This window comes from Triticum urartu, chromosome 7 (genome assembly GCF_003073215.2).
Source record: "Triticum urartu cultivar G1812 chromosome 7, Tu2.1, whole genome shotgun sequence".
NCBI lineage: Eukaryota > Viridiplantae > Streptophyta > Magnoliopsida > Poales > Poaceae > Triticum > Triticum urartu.
The window spans coordinates 49,340,104-49,360,865 of NC_053028.1; the positions used below are offsets into that span (position 1 = coordinate 49,340,104).

The 20,762-nt window shown below is 43.1% G+C and overlaps 1 long non-coding RNA gene and 1 pseudogene across 1 annotated transcript; both read right to left on the reverse strand.

Moving 5' to 3' along the window:
* Window positions 1–920: 920 nt before the first annotated feature.
* LOC125524995 lies at window positions 921–4,522 on the reverse strand (annotated as a pseudogene).
* An 8,819-nt stretch (window positions 4,523–13,341) lies between these two features.
* Window positions 13,342–20,121, reverse strand: LOC125525513. Its single transcript, XR_007291332.1, has 9 exons — window positions 16,750–20,121; window positions 15,095–16,490; window positions 14,828–14,923; window positions 14,681–14,743; window positions 14,503–14,576; window positions 14,263–14,282; window positions 14,126–14,185; window positions 13,979–14,039; window positions 13,342–13,879 (listed from the first exon to the last, which is right to left on the reverse strand). It is a non-coding gene; the product is annotated as an uncharacterized LOC125525513 (long non-coding RNA).
* Window positions 20,122–20,762: the final 641 nt, after the last annotated feature.

The window sequence follows — 20,762 nt, forward strand, 5'->3', positions numbered from 1 at the left end:
AGTATATGTGTGTGTGTGACATGTGACAATCATACACAACATCATGCTCTTTGTACCATGGCTCACCCAACAACAAGTGGCACGAAACCATCGGCACCGGAATCACATCGCACAAAACCTCGCAAAAGAATTTTCCCAACAAAAACGGTACCTTAGCTTGGTGCATAACAGTGAGTCTTCATGACCCCAACGGAACAAGTATGGTTTTGGATGTGCTGTTATTGGTATCTGTAGCTTCTCCATCATCTCCATGCTTGCTGCGTTGATCAAATTCATGTGATCGATCGTCATAGCACATGATCTCTCTCTCACTACCACACGGGTGTGAAAAAGCCCAGTCCAGCGGCCTTCCTCCTCCAACTGAAATCCATAACTTAACTTACTGAATAAAGATGCGCTCGACATCTTCTCCATAGTGTCGCGAACAACCTGATGCTCTGAATACCACCTGATATAGACCGAACCTCGTGGCGAGATCCGATCTTTTGTTATGGCCCGATCTTTCACGACACTCCTCCTTCAGCAGTAGCAACCTCTCGCCCGCGCACGCATGTACACGAAATAGAGGGTTTGAACCTTGCGGCTCAGCACGAGAAAACCAATCTCGACGACAGTACTCACGCGCAAAACAATTTCCTCAGAGAAATCGCAACACAGAGGTTTTCTAAAGCGTTCCCCCAAAACTTAGGGATTTTTAGACAGTTTCCGCCAAAACTCGATACGGGTATTTACCCCTAAAAACACATCGTGTTTATTATCAAAATATAACCTGCCTTTACAGCTATCCCACGCATGGCTTTTATATCCGTACAAACTTATCTTACTCTTGGCCCTCAAGTTGGCCGTACCTGTTCGGTTAAATAAACGAGGACTCTAATTTGGACTCTATCTTTAATCTTGCCTTTTTGCCTTTTACATCTCGGCAAGATTTCAACTTAAAAATTGGACTAAACAAAACTGACTCTACATATAAAATAATCTTTCCCTTTAATTTGGAGCACCGCTGGATAGGTGTTAACAACAGGAGGCCCCCAGCCACTAGCGCACAAACACAACAACTCCCGAGGTAGCAACTTCATGGCTTTTGATCTGTTTTCTGGTGGACGTGGAAACATGAAAAAATAATAGACTTTAACTCCTCGTGCACTAGCACATGTACGGGCTTGTAGCGTATCATCTCTTTCCTTGTGCACGCGTATATGTGCTCTTTGAAGTACATGCATGTTTACTAGGCCCAAGGAAAACAATTCTCTTTCTAGATTACCTTTCTCCCTGGCATAATCTGGTACTCCAACTGCCCCAGATTTCAATGCAAAATAGATGGCCCTCAATTCTACTAGCATATTAGCACGCATGCATGTCACGTTACTTAGCTGCTCCTCAAACTCATACTTCTCATCAAAGCTAATATATCTTGGTATGCACACTTCTCTGGCCTCTAAAACATCGACTTGCGGAAATATTTCATGAACATCAAAAACACTGACATTTGTCGTGGCCGTATCAGACTCGGTGTTGGCCCTGCCAGTGATCATGCATTCTGGATCCATGTATCCCATTGTGCCGGCATGCGCCGTGGTGAGCGAACCTCGGCCGTGTTCGACCAGCCTGGCGAGACCGAAGTCGCCGAGCTTGGTGTTGAAGGACGCATCCAGCATGATGTTGCTTGGCTTGATGTCCCTATGTAGGACGCACTGCTCCCACTCCTGATGTAGGTAGAGAAGCGCGGATCCTAACCCGAGCACAATCTCGTGCCTGAAGATAGAAACATATCCAACATTAATCATCATCTGATGAGGGCTAATGAAGCAATTTGACACTCCCTTCTTTTTTATTTACTCCATGTACTAGTTTTGATCAAAGTCAAGTTTTATAAACTTCGACAAAATTTATAGACAAAAATATTTAACAAATTAATACCATTAGATTCATTATTGAGTGTACTTTCACATCATATAGATTTGTTACGGTAAATATTTATATTGTTTACTATAAACTTAGTCAAACTTTATGAAGTTTGACTTCAATCAACTTTAATATGCAGAGTAAATAAAAATGAAGTGAGTAGTAATATGCAGAGTGAGGTGCTTCTTCTCTGGTGGGCGTACCTAACTGACCAGGGAAGAATGGCATTATTGGCAGAGTAGAGATGCCTGTCGAGGCTGCCGTTGGGCATCAACTCGTAGACGAGGAGCAACTCACGGCCTCCATGGCACCAGCCGATAAGCTGCACGAGGTTCTTGTGGCGAAGCCGGCTTATGACCCTCACCTCAGAGGCATACTCCTTCCTCCCTTGCTTGGAGCCCTTGGAGACTCTTTTGATGGCCACGTGAAGGTCCAGTTCCTTGAGGAATCCTTTGTACACCGAGCCGAAGCCCCCTTGCCCGAGCTTCTTATCATCGGAAAAGTTGTCGGTGGCCATGGCCAAGTCGCTGTAGCAAAACCGCTTGGGCGCGGTTCCTTTCTCGAAGTCTTCTTCCATGCTCTGATTGTCATCAAAGAAGCCGGCCTCTGATAGCCCTTGCTCCGTTGCTCGGTGATGGTTTTTCGCCCGGTTTCGCCGTAGGAGGAGACAGATCAAAGTGACGAAAACGAGCAAAAACAACGTAGAACCTACAGAGATGCCGACCAGAAGCCCGGTTCTGTTCCGAGGAGGCGAAGATTCTGTGAAAGAATTCCAAGCAGAATGACACTGGATTAGCATGCGTCTCGCTGGTTCAATTCAAATGCGCGCAACATGTGACCAGACTAACACGGAAGTGAACACTAACCTCCGTGAGGCAACAACGTCTTTGTTAAGTTTTGGTGCCCGCACCCGTAATTTTCACCGTACTCAACTTTGAGCATGTTGCAGTACATCTTGTAGTAGCGGGCCCGGTCCTTGGCCGGCGGCGTCCGGTAGCCCTTGCCGCACTCCGCCGAGCCGTTGAAGATGTTGGTGGTCATGCCGTAGCCGGGGAGCATCCCGGCGTCGATATCTTGGGCAGAAGGCGTCCAGCCATCGGTCATCACGGCGTGACACGATGGTTTGGGCGCCTGGGGCGTCATCCACCACCAGATTGCCGTCTTGAACGCCACGACGGGGTTCGTGGACACCAGGTCCGGGTTGTCTAGGAGGTCTAGCCCCAACGCCTCCCCGGCTTGTCGGTAGTTGAAGTCGCTGTGACAATGAACTATGTAATTGCTAGGATTGCTAAATCTCAGTCGACTGAGAATCAATTATGTTTGTGATATCTTACGTGAAAATCCATGCAAATTTTCTTTTCTAATTTTTCTATCTTCTTTTTATATTTGTGTTACTTGACTGAGACTTGTTTATGTCTCAATCAACTAAGATCTAGCCACACCTATTTATTAATATGAAACTCACACTAGATTCATGTCCAGAAAAGAATAGAGAAACGATATGATGTACACCTCCTGTCATATTATTAAAATATATGTACTCCCTCCAGTCCTTTTTACTCTGCACATTGAATTTGCCGAAAGTCAAACTTTGCTAAGTTTGACCAAATTTATATTAGAAATTATTAGCATCTATAATATCTAATAAATATAATATGAAAATATATTCCAAGATGAATCTAATGATATTGGTGTTGTTATGTGAATGTCTATAATTTTTTATATAAACTTGGTCAAAGTTGGATGAGATTGACTTCGAACAAACCTAATATGCAGAGGCAAAAGGACCGGAGGGAGTATATAAAAGCGGGGCAAAAGCCTGTTTCATGTTTCTTACTAGGTCAGCTGTACTGGGCCTCATCCGTAGTAGCGCGTGATCACTGGATTTTGCTCTTTCACAAAGCAGTAACCTGAGGTCATAGCCTGATAGCACGTTACACCCCTTGATCCATATTAATTGTTGCTGAGTTAGGGTACGTTTGGTTTGTGCCTGTGACGGCCACGCCAACCATTGGCTCGCCAAAAAGTTGGCGGAGGAATCGGCCGCCACGAACTCGCCAATAAATTGGACGCAGAATGAACGGGGGAAGTAAATGAGCCTGGGGCAAGCCAATTAAATGGCACTGATCCAAACAGGTGCTGGTGCTCAGGTCAAACCAAACAGCCCCTTAGTCCAATTTTAGTATAAAGTTGTCCTAACTCAAAGACAATTGAAATAAATCGGAGGGAATAGTGAAAGCATAAGCGTCATCTCACATCATACCAACGGTTTCGTGGGAGGTCTGCCCAAAGAAGGCGGCGAGCTCCCGTCTGCGGGTCTTGTCGTCGCCGGTGTTGCCGAAGGCAGGGAAGTTGCTCGCGGCCTTGACGAACGCGTCGTAGGTGTAGAACGCGCCGCCCTCGCAGCTGCCTTTGCTGCGGTTGCTCAGCATGGCGTCGAACTTCTCCCGGGTGATGATCGACGGCACGCCGGCCTCCTGCTGCCCGCCGGCACCCGCGAGCAGCGCCGCGCAGCCGGCGAAAGCGAGGAGCCCGAAGACCCTCATGTTCGCGCGTGAGGCCTGAGCCGAGCGAGAACAGTGTGGTTTTATCGCAATCGCAAGGCTGTGAAGCTTTTGTTTTTGTGTTTGGAGGAAAGCAAGGCCGTGGTCAGGAACTCTCATCTTTTACGACGTGGCATCATGAAAAAACTGTACTGACGAAAAAACTGTACTAGGGCCTGGACCCTGCCCGCCCGTGGAATCGTGGTCCATACGCTGCGAACACTGCACCGGTTGATACGGCAAAGGAAATTCCATTTCCCCTGGGCGTACAGGAATGTTTTGTGGCTGGTCTTGGGCAGAAGACTTGGACTAGGCCATTGTTTGGCCACCTACGAGGCATCGACACCGCATTGCATCAAGTAACATCAGTTCGTAGTTACTACTACCTCCGTTCTATAATATAAAAAGCGTTTTTGACACTAGCATATACAGAATATATGTATATTATAGGACAGGGGGAGTCGTTTGGCGTCATTGGTAGTATTTCCCTTTGCATGGCCCCACAACTTCTAGTTCAGACTCTCTCTTCTTTCTCACTGGGGACACTGACCTTGACGTCGACCAAATACCGCACAGTACCATAGATCACTGTCGTGTTGTTCTCGTCATTGTCGTTGTTGCTGCAAGCATCGCTTCGCAAATCCACTTGTCCGGCACCAATTGGTTGTAGCCGTGTGCATCCCTATCGGTGCAAAGTCATATTACCTCCGTCTCAAATTACTTGTCTTAAATTTATTTAAATCATGTATCTAACATTAAAATGTGTCTAGATACAAGCAAGTAATTCGAGATGGGGAGTATTATTAAGCCCCTCGTATTGCATCCTCTGTGTGTGACGAAGGAATCGCCTACTTTATAAATTACGTGTGATGGTTTGTGGGTCGCCCACTAGAGAACAAACGTGTGTGATATCATGCGGACAGGTTGCATGGACGATTGTGTAGGCATACTGTCTGCGATACTCAGGCGGTTAAACACATTTTAATTATGCGAGATGTTGGCATGCATCTCACACATTTAATAAACTAGTAAAAGGCATGTGCCATGCACGCATATAGAATCCAAAGAATGTAAATTCATACATACTAGAAGAACGCCCGTGCGTTGCAACGGGGCCACATTAACTTTAAGAGTTCAGTATTAATCATGTTAATAATACATTTAATATTCTCATACATATCAAGTGACACTGGCGACTTTTTTGTCAATTTAGCAACGGGCTCAGTTGCAACGGGCTCTTTATACATATCAGACAACTCGCTACTACTTAAACTACAACTATGGCTACCAATATTTTTTTGTCGATTTAGCTCAGCAATAGTGCCTGGCTTAATAGACTGCTTTGCATTCACCCCCTCAGAAGACAGAGAGAACCAACTCAACATGTCAGAAGATTAACAGAAATTTCATTTGTATGGCATGAACATATAGCAGGAGCACCAACACATAGATCAGCAGAGAGCAGAGCACAGCATGCACACACTCGGGCCATCTATATCATACACACACAGCAACGCACACATGCATCACGCTGGCATACACATACAGAAAAGCAAGCACACACGCATCATGCGCATTGGCCGGTGCGACGCACGCAGAGCAAGTACGTACGCACGGAGAGCAAGCTAGCAAGCACGCACGCGTCCAACCCCGCCGCTGCATGCGCTGGCAGAAGGTGAGGCAGCAAGGGAGACTGCACATTGCTGTCCATGCAAGGCTGGAGGTGCTGGGCTGGCGACGGCGGTGTCGGGACGGCGCTTGATTCGTTCCCGGTGGCGTAGAGCTTGGGGCGGCAACGCGGTGATAGCTAGTGCTCGGGGATGGGGGTTTGGGGCGGGGGCAGTCGACCCGATGGCTGGCGAAGTTAACGGGCTCGGGTGGCTGGAAATTCGGCGGGTGGCGGCGGCACAGCGCGAGGATGGGACAGGCGGAAAACCTAGCGGGCGTTCAACTACCAATACCCATGCCTTTTTTTAGAGAAATTGCTTGTGAAAATAATCTGCGACGACGACTTAGCGAGCGGATCCCCTTAAAAAAGACATAGCGAGCAGATTTCCTTAAAACTGGTAGGAATGGATACGATTTGATGACGTTGATAAATAGTGGTGAATGTTGGCCTAATTTACTATCATCATGCATGGAAACGAATCATCAAGAAAAGAATACTTCCTATTACTACACTCATAGGAAGCTTCCTAATCTCTGCTACCAAACAGTTTCTGCCCAAACAAGGAAGAAAAGTTATGGACGTGATTCGGAAGGAAACAAACGTTATGAAGATTAATTAATTTAGATTTGATCTTTAGAGATTGATTGTGATTGATTCTTTTACATAAAGACATTACTAAATAATTTATGTCAGTATGGAAAGTTCTGATCCGTTCAGTTTTTTTCGTTGTGTGAGAGGGTGAAGTGAAAATAAATCGATGAAGTGGGAGAGGCGACGAAAAAAATCTACGACGGTTAACCTACGAAAAAAACCGGACGAAAGTGGTGGGACGAAAAAAACCTGAAAGCGAGACTACCAACTGCTCCATTAGGAGTAGAGAAGTATGATTTTTTTTTTTTTGCTCTCTTTCGCTTGGTGAGTACTCTTTCTTGGTCACATCAGCTGCCACCTTCTTAGAAGAGGAAGACGTGCTAAGCTGGTTTTCCTCTACATACGTGTCTTGTAGTTCAAATAGCAGTTTACCTCACAGTAGTTGTTGCAACCCTTGCTACAGTTGGTGCATCACATACAGGAGCTATATCAGTTGTTTGTGGTATATGAACTGAAGAGAGTGCAGCAGCGCGACCTGCCTGCCGAGTCTTGGCTATATGAGCTGAATATATATATTGAACTGCCGAGTCTTTGGCGTGTCACCATTGAGCAACTGTGCAAAGCCAAGATGCATTGGCAGCGACCTGCCAGCAGAACTGGCCGGAGCCCGGAGGAGACGGGTATAGTAGTAGCCGCGTGCTGGAGCAGGGCACATGTGCAGTGCAGACGTAGGGTACGAGAGCAAGAGCTGTGGCCTGGGAATAGTCGAGATGATCGAGGGCCGGGGTTGCAAGTCTGAAAGTACTCTTATTACCTGACGCATCAGACGGTGTAAACTGCGACGGGAAAAATATATAGTGCTAATAAGTTTTCAGTAATAATTAGTGACCACATGATTTCCTACATTAGAAGGAAAACGCTGTGGCACCATCGCCGTCCGATCTAGGGTTTCCCCTGATGCTCGGGGCGTCCCCGGTGTTTGATTCGTGGTTACGTTGGTTTGGACCGCCTCTCTAGTTAGTGGGCTTAGCTGTGTCTTTTGCTTGTACGGGCCAAGCACCTTGTCTCTCTTCTTTACTATTTTGGGCACCGTCTTCATGCCTTGTGTTCGTGCATGTGTCCTATCTCATTTGTACTCATTCTCTCATCTGCTATCAATAAAAAGATACACTAAGGTTCCAAAAAGCTATTGGTTTATATATTTTTTTGCTAATAACTACCAACTTTGAGGTCCGCTGTTTTAAAAAACCCAAACGACTGAGTGTTTAAATTTTAAACCGTTTGTTTGACACATGTGGCCCACCCGTCAGGTCCACATTGCGTACAAGTCAACACCGTTAGGTTGACCATTCATTGGTTATGATGGGTGGGGCCCAAATATTTATAAAAAGTAATTGAGTACCTATATTTTTCAAAAAAATCAATCAGGACCCTGTAATTTCCTTAAAAAAGCAACCAAGTCCTTGTAAATCAGGTCCCTAGGCTGATCCAGCTCGACCTCTCTCCCGCAACCGGCCGCCGTCCTCTCCCTAGTAGAATCACCGCCCACTCCCCTCCATTCCCTCCCCAGCCGGTGACCTGAAGAGGCTGAGCTCCAAGACATTAACTAGGGGTGCGCGGTCAGCAGCAGGGCCTCATACGGCTCATGTCCAGCAGCATGTGGCGGCTCCCCATTGGTGCGGCCACTAGCACGCAGCGGCTCCCTACATAGCCTCATACTCTCAAAGCAGGGGCAGCGAGTGGCCGGTGGGCACAATAGTTGGCGGCGACGAGCGGCCACACCAGGGGTGGTGAGGAGCCGAGGATAGCAGCAGGTGGTGGCGCACGAGCACCATCATGCGTAGCTCTGTGTGCGATGTTCCCTTGGCCCTGTCCATCTATAGCAACCAGCAAAGGTCACCTAACTTGGGTAGGATGCTTCCCTGGACATGGTCATTCTGCCGAGAGAGGGGGAAGGCGGGCTGCCCGCCGGCGGCGTCGCTCTCTGCGACCGGTCGACCGACCAAGGTGGCAAGCATGCGCGTCGAGCCCGAGGTCCTCCATGGCTGGGGGCAAGCGGCGAGAGGCAGAAAGAGAGATAGAGGAAGAAGACAGGGTGAGTAAGAGAGATAACGGTGTTGACATTTTATGCCACGTTAGCTCCGACGAGTGGGCCATCCTTGTCATAATCACGATCAATTTTAAAGCACTCGGTCATTTGGGGTTTTGAAACAGTCGACCCCAAAGTTGGTAGTTATCAGCGAAAATATAAAACCAGTAGTTTTTTGAAAACCTAGCCCAAACTGTAGTAGTTTTATACTATTTACTCGAATTAAAGGGAGTAATAGGAGGGGTTTCCATCATATGGATGTATGTTTCCCTTGTTTAAGTAAAGAGGGGTTTTCATCATATGGATGTCCCTTATATCTAAGTAGGCCATGGCTATAACTCACTTACAGCGAGGTAACCTTCCGACTCGATGAAGCCGCCCGATCGTATGGGCTGGCCCAGTGCGCGGGAGGCCGCTGCCTCTTTTTTTTCATGTTTTTCATGTTTTTCATTTTTTTACTTTCGTTTATACTTATGAATATTCTAACTAAATATACTAAAAATATTTTACATAAAACATTAAAATAATGCTAAGCAAGCATTTGAAAAATGTTAAATGTACATAGAGAAAAAGTTTCTAATGTTATACTAAAAATGTATACAAAAAAATATAACATGTGTAAAAAAATTGATCATGTATTTAAAAAATATTCATCCAACCATATGAATTTTCTGAAAAACAAGTATTTAAAATGTGTTAGACAAACATTTAGAAATTGTTAAATGTGTATACAAAAATGTTGACCATGTATTAAAAAACTTTTAAACTTGTCTTTCCAAAATTTTAATCAAGCATATGAAAAATGTTAAATGTGTACAGAAAAAATATTGACCATATATTCAAAAAATATTAATCAAGCATTTGAACAAATGTTAATCAAGCATTTGAAAAAATATTAATCAAGCATATAGTTAAAGTGTTGACCATGTATTGAAAAAATGTTAAACTTGTATTTCAAAATATTTAATCAAGGATTTGAAAAAAGAAAGTGTAATATGTGAACATAAAAAACGTTGATTATTAAAAAATGGTACGGGGTATTTATAAAATGTTAATCAAGCATTTAAAAATTGCTAACTGTATATTTGAAAAAAATGTTGACCATGTATTCAATAAATCTTAATCTTGTTCTTGAAAAATATTAAACATGTATATTAGAATAAATTTTATTGGATATATACCAAAAATGTGTATAGAAAAACAATGCGAACCTGAGAAACAACAAAAGAAAATCAATGAAAAACGAGAAATGTATGTACTTACGAATATTCCAAATAAATATATTAAAAATATTTTACATAAAACATTAAAAAATGCTAAGCAAGCATTTGAAAAATGTTAAATGTACATAGCGAAAAAGTTTCTAATGTATACTAAAAATGTATACAAAGAAATATAACATGTGTAAAAAAATCAATCATGTATTTAAAAAATATTAATCCAAGCATTTGAATTTTTTGAAAAACAAGTATTTAAAAATGTTAGACAAGCATTTAGAAATTGTTAGATGTGTATACAAAAATGTTGAGCATGTATTAAAAAATTAAACTTGTCTTTGCAAAATTTTAATCAAGCATATGAAAATTGTTAAACGTGTACAGAAAAAATATTGACCATATATTCAATGGTCCTCCATGGTTGGCGACGAGCGGCGGGAGGAAGAAAGAGAGATAGATGAAGAAGAATACGGGGTGAGTAGAAGAGATAACGGTGTTGACATTTTAAGCCACGTCATCTCTGACGAGTGGGCCATCCTTGTCATAATCGCGATCAATTTTAAAGCACTTGGTCATTTAGGGGTTTTGAAACAGCTGGCAACAAAGTTGGTAGTTATCAGCGAAAAAATAAAAGCAGTAGTTTTTTGGAACCTTAGCCCGAACTATAGTAGTTTTATGCTATTTACTCGAATTAAAGGGACTAATAGGAGGGATTTCTATCATATGGATGCATGTTTCCCTTATGTAAGTAGGGCACGGCGAGTCGATGAAGTCGAGCGAGCGCATGGGTCGGCCCAGTGCACGGGAGGCCACTGCCTCTTTTTCCATGTTTTTCATTTTTGTTATTGTTTTCATTTTCCATATATATATTGTTCATAAAACATTTAAAAAATGCTAAGCAAGCATTTGAAAAATGTTAAATGTACAAAGAGAAATCTTTTCTCATGTATACTAAAAATGTATAAAAAATATAAAAGTTTATCATGCATTTTAAAAATATTAATCAAACATTTGAATGTTTTGAAAACAAATATTTAAAAAATGTTAAACAGCCATTTAGAAATTTGAAAATGTGTATACAAAAATTTTAATCAAGCGTATAAAAAATATTGACCATATGTTCAAAAAATGTTTAATGTGTACATAAAAATCAAGCATTTCAAAAAATGTTGAATGTATATAGTAAAAATGTTGACCATATATTGAAAAAATGTTAAACTTGTATTTCAAAATTGTTAATCAAGGATTTGAAAAAAGAAAGCGTAAAATGTGTACATATAAAATGTTGACCCTGTATTAAGCATTGTTATCGGTTATTTAAAAAATTTGAAGCAAGCATTTGAAAATTGTTAATTGTATATTAAAAAAATATTGACCATGTATTCAGTAAATGTTAATCAATAAATCTTAATCTTATACTTGAAAAATATTAAACATGTATATTAAAAAATGTGTATTAGATATATACCGAAAATGTGTATAGAAAAACAATAAGAACCTGAGATAAATCAAAAGAAAACAAATGAAAAATGAGAAAGAAAAAAAAAGTGGAGAAAATAAAGGTTGTGACCTTCTAATTAAAACAAAAAAATCCCAACGATTTTTCTTTAACAAAGGTTGTGACCTTCTAATTAGACATGAACCCGATGGTGGACATGTGGCTAGCAGCGCAACGCTACAGCTAGGACGTCGTGGGATTGATTCCTGCGGGGCCCTTTTTCTCTAGTGTATTTATTTTAGTGCGAAATGGGCCGGCCCGAAACTATAGACGCGCTTCAGGCAAGACCGAAGGAAGATTCGCTATAAGCGAGATATAGCCTCTGCAATTTAAGTGAGAGCGTACAAAGGCAGAGAAAGAGAAGGAAAACAGTCGCGCGCTGGACTGCAGGCCCGTAAGGATGGAAGGGACAGGCCCGTAAGGATGGAAGGGAAGCAGGAAAGAAATAGAATTAGAAAGTGGTTGGGCTGCAGCCTGGAAAAGAGAAGAAAGAATTAAGAAACAAAGAAAATCGCAAAAACCCGAACCCTTCACAGCCCCAACAAAATCGCAAAAATCAACCGCGCCAATGCCCATGGCCCTATTGCGGTTGTGGCCACGACGCTCGCCGCACTTAATCCCAAGCACACTACGGCCCTTCCCATCGCGACAACTCCAACATCTTGGTAACCCTATCCTGACACCACAAATCACCACCGCGACGATAGCAATTGCGATGCCATGTCGACAACCTCTGGTTATCGTCGCCGCCATGTCAACTGCTTAACATCCATCGAACCCCACGGGGGAATGAACCCTACAGAAAACAGAGTAGAGGGGGTGGCAGAGCAGTATACGCCTTAGCCCAATGCTAGAGCCAATGAACTTGACTCCGAGCGGTCAAAGACGCTCGAATCGCCAGCGCAAACAAAAAAACCATATTGAATTACCTGCAGGGCACCCGTAAAAAAAAAAGAATTACCTGCGGGGAGGAGCGCGAGTCGTTCAGCCGACAGTTAGCGCAAACAATTTCTACGCTTCACATGGCGATCCTGGCGCCAAGATCCGTGTGATGCATCCGAGGGCGCAGAGCACGTTCACACAAGATCAGTATAGAACTATCGTCAGTTCTATAGTGTTCAGGACATCAGTCACTCAACTTGCCTTAGCTAGCAGCGCCCAGTTGCTTGGAAGAAACAACTGACGTTTTTACTTGACAATATACATTAGCAGAAAAAAGAACATCCACACTGACAAGATTTAGAACTAGTAGGATTAATTTAGGACACGAGACGAATTCTATGGTCAGAAAATTTGTATACAGCCGAACAGATAGCACTGCATTTCCATACACCACCCAGAACAATCGAACATTCGCTTCCCTTCGGTATTATCGTTAGTAAACATTGACCTCATATTATTTGGAAAAAACAATGACCTCATACAGCTTGAGAGAGGAATCACGAAGTTCCTGGCATGCCTAGATTTTTCATAGCAAGGAAGGATGCATTTCAAAGCTTCATCAGATGCTATCACATTATGTTCAATCAGGATAGTAACGACAAAGAAGGTAATGCAAACTGTGTGTAATACAAACAATACAAAGAAGATAACTGCAGCTCCCTCCACATTTTCACATTCGGGCTTGGGACCGGCAAAGGCAGTGTTAAACCAGAACAATACAAAACACAAATTATAGAAACACACCAATCATTCAAGCAAAGCATACAGGACACACAATCAAGCAAATGCAATATCAATGCAGCTCCCTCCACATTTTCACATCCGGGCTTGGGACCGGCAAAGGCAGTGTTACACCACAACAAACAAAACATACAACACCAATCATTCAAGCAAAGCATTCAAGACACACCATCAAGCAAAGCATACAACACACACCATCAAGCAAATGCAATACTAATTCAAACACACACACACACACACAGTCGGTCACATAGAGAGACAAGCATTCAGGACACACCATCAAGCAAAGCATTCAAGACACACCATCAAGCAAAGCATACAGCACAGACCATCAAGCAAATGCAATACTAATTCAAACACACACACACACAGTCGGTCACACAGAGAGTCACAGTCACAAACAGATTCAGTCACACACACAGTAGCAGTCACACAGAGTCAGTCACACATACACAGTCACAGTCACACACAGTGAGTCACACACACACAAAGGGCACAAACAGAAAGCTAATACTACAAGCAAGACCCATAATGTAAGTTGTTTGGCATGCAGTACCTTCCAGGAATAACTTTTGCTATTTCTGCTCATTTATTCCCAAATACCTGATGGCATTAATCAGTGCATGTTCCTCCTCAGTAGTCCAAGCATCCTTCCATATGTTTGGATTCAGATGATTATGCCACCTAAGATGTTTTGAATGAATTCAAAAATCAGCTTCATATTAACAACTATGATGTTTTGAATGAATTCAAAAATCAGCTTCATATTAACAACTGCATCACCTAGACCAAATGTGTTTCCCCCGATAGCAGCCACAACTTGATTGAAGAATAGAGCAGCCATCTGAAAAAAGAAGAACAAAATAGTTAGCACGGACTGCGAATAGAGAAAGAGATGCCAAGAAATAACAAGTTACTCAAGGCAATTACCTGTTCATTAGCAATCGGAGGAAGTCCACCAAAGTAAACACGCCGAGAATAACGAGTAACCTAAGAAAGGAGCAGTCAGACATATGCATCACAGAACAAGAAAAATCTCAAGCACAAAGAAAAAAAATCAAGCATACCTACTGTGTCATGGCAGTGGCTGCATAGCAAGTGGATCGATGCAAAGGAAAGAAAGAATTAGAAAGTAATAACAAAACATTGAATAATAAAGAAGCATAATAGATCACAGGTGGGTTCATTCTGCCATCACCAAATAAACTGCAAATCAGAGTGAATCTGGTCGCGTTGTGATGACAGAATGGACTATCCATGATTTGAGTACTAGCTACACTGAATCATAAAAGGAGCACATTAGTCACCTGTCCTAGAGCGGATAAATTGAACATGTTCGGAAACATTCCAGGATCAGCAGCAGGAAGTTCTGGTAGCTGACCTGCAATGCATCAATAGAGAATTGTTACCAGTGTGTTTACCTTGCACATAGGGGGGAAATGCATTTCAGCAAACCATATAAAAATAAAACAATCAAAAGAATACCTTGCAATGAGACTATTTTGTTAGTCCATACTTGTTTACAAGGTCAATTATTTTGTCATCCTCCTGTAGAAAAAATATCATAAATATAACTATAAAATGTGCAAGATGTTTTTTTTCTCAAGCAAAGTCAGGAGTGCAATGGCAAACCTCTTGAGTCCAACGACCTTCGATGAGTGCAGTGTTGAAGAACCTTCTGCCATGGATGTAAACATTGCACCTCTGTCCTATCTGGAAATAATTCAGCTGCATAGGTAGATACTGACAGAATATGTGAGCTCACCACACTTGAATATACAGAACGTCCAAAAGAGTATGGCATTACTATATAACTAGCTAAAATGTGTGATATGCATTCATAAGGTATTACCAGCCGTGAGATAAATATTGGAAGGAGTTAAATTCGAGAGGGATTACCATACAAACACAGACCAGGTTGATGGGCAATCCACGGCTTCAGTTCAAACACCAGAAGCACACCATCAGAACCGTAAAAAATCAGATTAGCCATCATGAAAACCTCCATCCACCGCTGGATTCTACATATACATCATTCTGAGCACAAACATCATACTTGTGGCAGGAAAATATACAACAATGCATTGAAGAGTGTCCAAAGGGCAATGATACTACCAACTACAGAGGTATGGAGTGCTTGCACAATGACACACAGTCACAGTCAACACACACATACACACAGTCACAGTCAGTCAACACACACACACACACACAGTCACAGTCAATACACAGTCAATCAAAGAACACACACACACAGAGACACACACACACACACAATGGAGCGCTTGCACACAAGAAACGGACAAAGAAATACACACACACAGTCAGTCACACACACAAACTGTCAGTCATAGTCAACACACACATACACACAGTCAATGTCAGTCAACACACACACACACACACATAGTCACAGTCAATACACAGTCAGTCAGACAACACACACACACACAGAGACACACATACACACACACAATGGAGCGCTTGCACACAAGAAACGGACAAAGAAATACACACACACAGTCAGTCACACACACAAACTGTCAGTCACACACACAGTCACGGTCACACACACAGTCACACAGACACAATGGAATGCTTGCACACAAGAAACAGACATAGATAGGATGAAACTAATCGAAGACATGAGCAAAAGTAAACCATTTGTTCAAGCTTGCCGTTCAGAACCTTCAACTCTGCATTATTTTAGTTCTTCGATTCCAAACCTCTCTCTGCATTACCCAACTACATGCTAGGAGGCCGCTACTGTTATATAAATGAAGTCAAGTGTAAGAGCGCAGAGAGCAAATTAGGATGTACCTTTTCTTTATCACCAAATTTCGGAATCTGCATGTACCAAAATTGTATTTTGTGTCACAAGATGAACCTGAGGAACTCACCAGGAAAATACTCAAATTAACAAATCAACTGAATCATGGAGAACATCATGGAGAAAAGTAGTCCGACAAATCCAAAGCAATTCAAGTATATATGTAGACAATCAGAGCTCATGTCCATGCAAAACTTTCCCTCCCATAAGGTGATAAATTTGCAAGCTGAAGATCAAAATTTGATTGCCTTAGTTGGTAAAACAGAAAGTGATAGGAACCCTGAGCAGTCCTTGGCATGCCAGTTTGTATGACCGTAGAGGCGAGCTAAAATTAGAATGATGAGTTGTTCAGATCAAGATGACCCTCAGAAGAGTCTTGGAATTGCCAAAATATTTCTGGTGCCATAGACATCTATCTTCTTTCTCAAAGAAATATTCCAATGATTCTTTATAGAATTACCTGTCCTGAAAAGAGTAACATACTTGTGAAGTGAACAAGGAAAACATGGCTAAAAAAGCATTTTGGGACTACATACATCAGCATAGCAAAATGTAAAAAGCATATTCCAATGATTCTTTATAGAAATTTCGGTCCTGGAAAGAGTAACATACTACTATCAGCATGAATACATAATCTTGTGAAGTGAACAAGGAAAACATTGCTAAATAAGCGTTTTGGGACTACAGACAGCAGCATCACAAAATGTAAAAACCATAAATATACCTGCGCTGTAAGCAAACCCAACCCATCAGTGTCCTTAGCAATGCAAGGAAGAGCAAATGTGACATTTGTCTATATCCTACCTGAAATACTTACAGAAGCATTATTCCAGTGATTGGACATCAGTAATACAAAAAAAGTATATGATATCCACATAAGACATAACGAAACACAGATATCACAAAAAATGTATTGTCAAACACCACGGTAAACATGATTATTATGATAAGAAAACTAAGGAACAAAAACAGGGAAAAGGGTGTTGTGATGAGTGAGTGAGATAAACAGGGAAAGGGGCATGGGATGCATTGGATGCCAAATCGGCCACGCAAAGGAGTGGAAGCCAAGCAAAGCCAAGCAAGTGAGTGTTACAAGAATCAATTTTTTCTGCTCAGCCTATCATCATCTATCAGCAAGAGAGAAGCCTGACCAGTGCACGTCTCCGGATCCCTGCCTGCTCGAAACGGCCTACATGGTTTGCATCCTTGAACACATCCCCACATATGGGGAGACGACATTGGAACACAAGCAAAGCATGAACAAGAAACCAATTGGACAGACCATATAATCAGTAACACAATCAGAATCACCCCATTTAAGCAGTCAAACACAGTCACATGCAGACAATGGAGCGTTTGCACACATGAAACAGACAAAGAAACATACATAGATAGGGGCACATCACACACACACACAGTCAGACACACACAATGGATCGCTTGCACACAAGAAACACACAAAGAAACATACATGATTATACATGATTATTATGATAAGAAAAAAAGGAACAAAAACATGGAAAAGGATGCTGTGATGAGTGAGTGAGATATATAAGATAGGCATGAGATGCATTGGATGCCAAATCGGCCACACAAAGGAGTGGAAGCCAAGCAAGTGAGTGTTACAAGAGTCAAACTATTCTGCTCAGCCTATCATCATCTATCAGCAGGAGAGAAGCCTAAATGGTTTGCATCCCTGAACACATCCCCATATATGGGGAGACGACATTGGAACACAAGCAAAGCATGAATAAGAAACCAATTGGACAGATCATATAAGCAGTAACACAATCAGAATCACCACATCCAAGCAGTTAAACACAGTCACACAGATAATGGAGCACTTGCACACATGAAACAGACAAAGAAACACACATAGATAGGCGCACATCACACACACAGTCAGACACATAGTCAGACACACACAATGGATCACTTGCACACAAGAAACACACAAAGAGACAGACATAGATAAGGGTACAAACAGAAAGCTAATACATGCAAGACCGAAGTAAGCTCGGAAAGCTATAAAGAAGTTCCAGAAACTGAATGAGTAAACTGGTTTCTGTAGAGGGGTGAGGGTAGTTCAGATCTTCATTCCTGAAAACAGGAAGCTAGTTAGATCATCATCACTACGGCACTACCCACAAGTTTGTAGGCACAGAGACACATGCTTATTCTTGTCACAAAGTCTAGGCAAAGCAAGAAAAGCATTATTTCAGTGACTGGACAGCAGTAATTGATATCATATCTCATGCATAATTGAGTTAGTGAACCTCAAAAGGGAACAAAGAACAGTAGAAATGTATTGTCAAACACCACAGTAAATGATTATGATAAGAAAAATTGACAGCATGAATGTTCATGCACACGCAAAAGAAATACCACTTACAAACAAAGCCTACTTGCGTTGAACATGAATTAAATTAAAAAATTAGCAGATTTGCACTATATTAGGTCACAACTAGGTTATAAACAAGCATAGCATAAAATCTATAAGCAATCCAAATCCTAGTCATGCCCAGGCTTCCCAAGTGCATGGCTTACATAGGGACAATTACAGAAGTCAGCATTCTTGATATTTGAACCAGTGAGTACAAAATTTGCTCCAAGTTGATGGCATAAAATTTAACAGGACAAACAAAAGGGACATGAGCAGCATTGATAGAAAACATGTGATGAAGGTGCTTTCACAGATAAATAAATTCTGGAAGTTATGCTCATAGCAGAATTATATGCGCATGTGTGCAATGACAAAATTCTGGAGTAATGCTATGCAATCAGAACGAAGTCTAAGGGGCTAGAAGCAATTCATCTAGTGTACTCCTATATGAAAATGGAAATAGCAACAGAAGGAATAAAAGAAGGAAACCTTGTCCTACAGTAGTAGCAGCAGGTGTTCAATTAGTCAAGCAGCAAGCCACATGATTTGCACTCTTTTAAAACTTTCTGCTATGCCTGCCTGCTCGAAATGGCACCCCTGAACACACATCAGCATATATGGGAACATAAACAGAGCATGATAGGAAGTAACCAACCAATTGGATTGGAAAGAACATAAATTAACACCCATCAGAACAAAATCACCCCTGCATCTGGCCTGACGAAAGTGAAACAAGCTAGCTGGTACAATCAGAATCGACATAGGAACCGGAGCATCTAGGCTAACACGAACAAGCTGGCCGTTTGAGATCAGACAACAACCGACGAACAACGCAGGAGCCTAGGAACCGATCTGAACTACCACGCCAAACTGACAATCGCTCTCCGTCTCTCCATCTCCGGCCCGTAATCCAACTTCAAAACCAAGACCCGACCGTTCCTGTAACGCTCGCGCTGACACGAACACGCTCAAACGCAGGATCCAAAGCGACTCTCAGATAACAGAAGCACACGCAGAAATTTCTGAATCGCAAACCAGACGGGAGACCCTCGACGAGACGGACCAAGAACACGCGGGCGCGTCGGGGCAACGGCGAGGACGAGCAAAAACGAAAACGGACGACGGCGAGGACGAGCAGAACCAAATCAGAGGCGAGCGACTCTAAACTGACGACGGCGGGGACGCGCAAAATCAACTCGGGAGCGACTCTAAAGCTGACGAACTGACAGAGCACGAGCAAACTCAAATCAGACGCGCTCCTAAACGAACGACGGCAAGAACGAGCAAAATCAAATCAGGCGGGGTTCTCTAGCTATCTAAACCGGCGACGGCGAGCAAAATCAAACGGGCAAATCGACCGGGGACAAGCAAAATCGAATCCGGACACGCGATTCTAGACGGGCAAATCGACCGAGGAGGGCGAGCAAGATGAAACCCGGCTCGAGGAGGGCAGACGCGCGGCGCGGACGAAGGGCGGAGGAGCAGCGGACCGGCCGGAGCGCTGCGGGGAGGTCGGAGGAGAGAGGCGCCGCCCGGACGAAGACGAGGAGGAGGAGCGGACCGGGCAGGGCGCGGCGAGGAGGCGAGAGGCGCGGCGCGGAGGAAGAGAGGAGGAGGAGCGGAGCGGGCCGGCCAAAGGGCGCGGCTTTATAGCCGGGGCAGAGGCGGTGGCGGCAGCGGCAGCCGGAGGCTTGTCCTTGGCCGAGGCGCGCGTGGCCTGGCGGCGGAATAAAAGGAAAGTGGAGCGGGCAGGGCAATTTCTTACCGTTGCGGTGCCCATCCACGCGCCGTGTCTTGGAAATGTTTTTTTTTTTGGTATTCTCAAAAAGAAATTGTTTTTTTAGTGCAGGCCTTGGCATGCCATACCATATTAGGCCATCTCAAACGCTGACCATGAAATGGATATGTATCCTTTTTTCTGACGAGAAAATGGAACACGGAGTCGGTCGTCCAACCATGCCCGCGTACATTTCAACCGTATTTAAACAAGCCGGATAAAATACATGCAAATTGAATAATTTTTATCTGAATCAGACGACTTTTTTTTACGTTTCTGGCATATTTCATTAAATAGAAGCGACCGGACCTAAACTTAGTGCAAATCTAAGGTGGCACACGTCCTCGCGAGTCCTTATTCTTCCCTTCCGTGCCCATGTCGGGCGGCCAGCTGAGCCACACGGAATGAAAGTGCGGCCGCCGATGAGCAAGAGTAGAACATGGGACACGGATCGGCTCACGGGAGTCGAGGCCTCGCCGCCTCACATGCCCTACCGCTCCTCATTGGAGTCTGCAGCCTGTCCGTCACCGGTTCACGTGAGATCGATGATGGACATGGACGGACATGCCTCGGCGTG